Source organism: Danio rerio, chromosome 9, assembly GCF_052040795.2.
Source record: "Danio rerio strain M-AB ecotype USA chromosome 9, GRCz13ab, whole genome shotgun sequence".
Lineage (NCBI taxonomy): Eukaryota > Metazoa > Chordata > Actinopteri > Cypriniformes > Danionidae > Danio > Danio rerio.
The window spans coordinates 21,555,082-21,560,207 of record NC_141029.1 but is presented as its reverse complement, the minus strand read 5'-3'; the positions used below and the strand labels follow the sequence as shown (position 1 = coordinate 21,560,207).

Sequence of the window (5,126 nt, the reverse complement as noted above, 5' to 3'; positions counted from 1 at the left end):
ACACTCTTTATGACTTTTTTTTTTAATTATCAACGAAAATACAAAAAAGGTATTCAACAAATCCAGACATAAACCTTAGTAAAACAAGATAATAAAGTGTAATGTGTCAGTCTCATCCAATCAGCATTAAGCTGTGTCGTCAGCCAGTCGTTTCCCATCATGCTTTTGGTAACGCAGTCTTTTGAGAGCAACTGCGGCCGACTGCTCTATCCGAGGTACCCGCCTCGCAATCGCGAGAGTTTTTTGGCGCACGTCAGCGTGACATCAGAGCGAGGCGAAGGCAAGGCGGACACATTTCTAACCGGCATGCATCCTGCGGTGATCACCGGTGATCGATTCTGCGCAGATTTTGGCCAAGTCAAACGAGCCTACTAGTTCAGAGTGCACATCAATCAAGTTCGTCTCTAATGGATCTATCGTTGACAAACGGTAAACACTTCTTGCTTAATAATGTTTAATATTAATAATTTATTCATGGAGGTGTGAGTTGTATGTTTTTTTTTTTTATAGTGTTCATTTTATTTATTTTATCTTTATTTTATCATTTTCGATCGCCCTCAGGAGAGTAAGTTACGATTGTAGTCCCAAAGACCAAGCTGCGGATCTAAAGGTAAAAAATACATAGTTTTTTTTTTTATTTAACACACAAATTACAAATTTAGTACACACAGTCTTTCAAAAATTTGGGATCAGCAAGGATTGTAATTTTGTTTATAGAAGGATGCTTCAATTAATCCAAAATACAGAATTAAATAAATGCTGAAGTTAAAATAATGTGTTTCTTATTGACTGAAAACTAATTTAATTAAACTGTTTCCAACAATGAAAATAAATTAGCATTTATAATGATTTCTGAACTATGGTGTGACACTTAAGACTAGAGTGATAATGTTGATAATTCAGCTTTCACATCGCAGGAATAAATGATCGATTTACATCAAAATATAAATATTACTTTAAATTTCATTAACATTTCACAATAATGCAACTTTCTGTATTTTTATTAAAGTGAATGCAGCCTTGATGAGCAAAAAAAAAGCTAATATTGATCTCAAACGTTTGAACAACATTAAAAGATTTATAAATAATATAAATTATTATTATTACTTTTATTGTAATAAACTTGGCTTACTGTAAAATTTTGGGATTTCTCAGTTAAAATGTTTATGGGTGAACACTCTTTCAGGTAAATTATTTCTACTTTTACAGAACTGGTTGCCTCGAGAATAAATACCACTTCTGCACCTATCGCTTAGGCCGTACAAACAGTAAATCACATTTGGGCCACACATGTTTTGAAGCAATTCTAAAAAATGCATTGAGAGATTTGGGGAGTAAAGGAATGGATAAAAAAACTTAGTGAGTCTTGAGTAAGTTGGAGAGTGGCAGTGACAAAACCTAAAAAGGGACAATGTCAAATCAGTTCATTCTTTGTTACACTATATATATGTAACACACTGAAAATAACTTTACAGTAAATATTGTAAACATACATAGTTCTACTGTTCAAAACATTTTAGATTCTTCACACAAATTGAGATGTTTATTAATATATTTTGCTTTAGTGTGCCAGTTAGAAATCTCAGTTAACATTGACTTGGTTAATGGTTTGTAATTGTCCAGTGAGATTTTTACCCTTGTGATGGCTCCAGTATATAAACTTAGGACAGGTCATATGGATAGATGACTGGATAGACAGATTTTCATATGCACAGCCACAGTGATTCTGAAATCATATAGTCTCAGCCTCAGACATCATGCCAAGCAATTCTGATGCATATGGCACACTTTTCTGGAAACCTTTTTAAAGATCCTCAGTCGTCCTCTGATTAGTTTAAATATACATGATTTCTGTGAGTTGACAGACCACCTAGAAACAAGTCTGTGCAGATAAAATAGCTGCAATGGTTATATTGATGACAGTCCTTATTAATAAACATATAACTTTCTGAGACATTTAGTGATTTACTACCTGCATGCTTGTCTGTGATGATGGGCATTTATTCATTTGATTTAAATGCTAAATAATTAAAAGTATCCAATATTCACTGCATAAAAGCTTTAACTCACGATATTGACAAACTTGCAGGTATGCTTGTATATATATGTGTGTGTGTGTGTGTGTGTGTGTGTGTGTGTGTGTGTGTGTGTGTGTGTGTGTGTGTGTGTATATGTATTTTTTTCTAATGGCAGTGTAAATCTTCAAATATTCTGTCATTTTGGTCATTAAGATAAGAGAATGACCATTCAAAGCAGCAACTGTTTTTTATTTGTGGATACTCACAAAAACAACAAAACCTTGCTTTTATAGAACAAAGTAAACTTTCACTCACTTATCTCATCTGAGGTAATCTTTAGGTAAAAATGCTTCATCAAAATAATGAATGAATCTGAGAAAAGTCTACATACATGTCCTACAGATTTCCTGTATGTTTTGTTGACAGATAATTTAGAATATTGCTGCATCATTGTTGTAAACGTTTGAAATTTCTAAATGTAAAATAAAAATATCTAACATTTCTGCACACTTAAACATTTAGACATTTATATTTTTTTCTGTGGGCTCATTAAAGGTGCCAGCACAATGTTCATGTTCGATCAGGCATGGCTTGTCAACAACGGCTGTCCAAAAATATGCTGTGGGGCAAAAAGGGTTTGCACTTTGGTAAAGACTGTAGACAAAAGGGGAGGATCAAGTAGGTGAGTTAGAAATGTCAAAATTGTACTAATATTTTTTTTTAAGTTTCTTTGTGTAATTTATTTTTATTTTTCAGGAACAATGAACCCCATATTCCCACTTACTCAACCTCTGTGCGCTTGTACAATGTGCATTGAGGCACAAGGTTGTAGGGGTCACTGTAGTTGCCACCACTGCAAGAGTTAACGCTGTTGAGATGCCATCATGTCAGAGCCTGAGCTGCCAGTTGCCACCAGAGCTATTGATGCCAGATTCACCAGAGTTACTGTCAACAGAACCGCTCACAAAGCCTCAACCACATTCAGACCCATTCCAGCAAAACTGCCAGAGCCTGTGGTGCTAGAGCTGGCAGATCTGCTGCTGCTATAGCCAACGCTTCCAGAGCCACTGATGCCACCAACTAAGCTCCAGGATTGGCCACCTCTGCAAAAGCCAACTAGCCTATCAGAGCCACTCTACCTATTTCTAAAGTGAGGACAATTTATGCTTTATAAATGCCTAATAAATGACAATTAAAGGCTCAGTGTCAAATGAACAGTACATCTTTGTAATCCTATCTAAAAAATAAAATTACTGTAAAGTTTAAACATTGCTGAATAACAGGAGTGTCAAAATACGACATAAAATTGGATAAAAAAACAACAACAATATAATAATTTAACAATATATTATGATACAACATTATAATGTTATTTAGCGAAGTTTAAACTGTACGGTAACTTTATTTTAGTTAAGATTGCAAAAATTTATTTTTCATTTGATACAGATTCATTTATGTATCTTCAAATGATAAGAAATAAATCAAGTCGTGTTTTTTTCCCCTGCTTAGAAAATAACTGAGCCTTTAATTGTTATTTATAAGGGATTTATAAAGCATAAATAGTCCTCACTTTAGATTAGGTCACAAAACTGGATGAAGTTAAAATACTAAAGCATTTATTAACATACAAATTAATTATTAGTATATGCCTGAATAATAAGATATATAAATGTTAATTTGAATGGTTTATTATTTACTTATGCGTTCTAAATGATCTTTAAAAGCCACAAAGTACTCTCAAATAATTGGTTTGTAAATGATACAATACTTAAGTATTGAAAAAATTATTATTAACAAAGTATGAAAATACAATCATTTAGCACATTATAGATGTGATTATAAATCAAGAATAGAGCATTTGTATCTGTAGTTACAAACTGCTTACTAACTTCTGTTAATGTAGAGTTAATGCTTAACAAATGATGAATTAAATTTGCTAATGCTTAATACATTATTAGCGTGTAGTTATTATAAAGTGTTACCAAAATGGGTATTGTTTATTTATTTTTTATGGGAGGGCTCTAACAATGAATATTATTGCTGTCCAACTGATTATTCTCATTTTCTGGTCATTAAAGGTAAAACAATAGGCACTGTGAGAGGAATCATATGATCAATTTTAACTTGTTTTCAGCATTAAATGAAAGCCTTATTTGAAAGGCCTGCAGAACATATGTTGGTCTCATTTGCAGTTATTAAACATTCAAACTCTGTATAGAAACAGGTATAGTTCAATGTACTTGTGCTTCAGTTGATTTTCATCTGATATGCAGATTATGTGCAGTGTTGGGTAAGTTACTCTGAAAACGTAATTCATTATTGATTATTACTAGTTATAATTTAAAAATAAATACAATTGTATTTTAAATTACTTTTTTATTCAATTTAATTAAAAACTTAATTACTCAGTAAATCATTTATTACTCAATATTATAAAAGAAATATCCACAAATCCCAAAGCATAGACAATATAAATAAATAATTTAATTCTTTAAATGAGTCTAACAGGACCTTTTAGTTTCATTAAACACTATATATTTCAAATATTTTCAAATTTGATACCACAAATGTAACATTCTTTAATTTAAAAAAATGGGTTATTTTGCAAAATATCTGAATTTTGACAACAAATTATACACATTCCTATCCCACTTCTCTGAATTAATACAAGATATTGTCAGAATAAATCTTTCAATTTAACTATTTTATACTAGACAGCGAAAGATAAAGAGGTTATGTTTGCATGCAGGGGCTGTGTTAAATTAATAATATATAAAAATGTTTTTTAAATAAATATTATGTTTGTGTGTTTTTTGCTGGTTTTTGTACTTGAGTAAAGTTTTCTCATTGTTAAGATGCTGTTGTGTGTGTGTTTACTTCATGTATTTTTGGCACTATTTTTATTCATTAAACACAGCTTTTTATATAAGCTGTAGATTGTTTGTACTACGTTTTATTTCATACATGCACTTTGTTAACCTTTCGTATTTTAGGTCTTTTATTAAATAATAGTTTGTGTTCGCTGCCATTGTGATAAAGCTGGAGCTGCTGGACCAATGAAATCGAGCCACGGACGTGAGTCACAGCAGCGGGGTGGGGTTTTCGCCT

At 32.0% G+C, this 5,126-nt stretch overlaps 1 long non-coding RNA gene across 4 annotated transcripts; it reads left to right on the top strand.

Annotated features, from left to right (window-relative positions):
- Window positions 1-291: 291 nt before the first annotated feature.
- LOC147842326 (uncharacterized) lies at window positions 292-3,963 on the top strand. 4 transcript variants are annotated; one of them, XR_015499307.1, is made up of 5 exons: window positions 292-429; window positions 562-610; window positions 2,574-2,700; window positions 2,775-2,977; window positions 3,582-3,963. It is a non-coding gene; the product is annotated as an uncharacterized LOC147842326 (long non-coding RNA). The 4 variants fall into 4 exon arrangements; XR_015499306.1 differs by having other exon boundaries at window positions 2,775-2,986; window positions 3,582-3,846; XR_015499305.1 differs by having other exon boundaries at window positions 2,775-3,183; window positions 3,540-3,846.
- The last annotated feature ends 1,163 nt before the right edge of the window (window positions 3,964-5,126 follow it).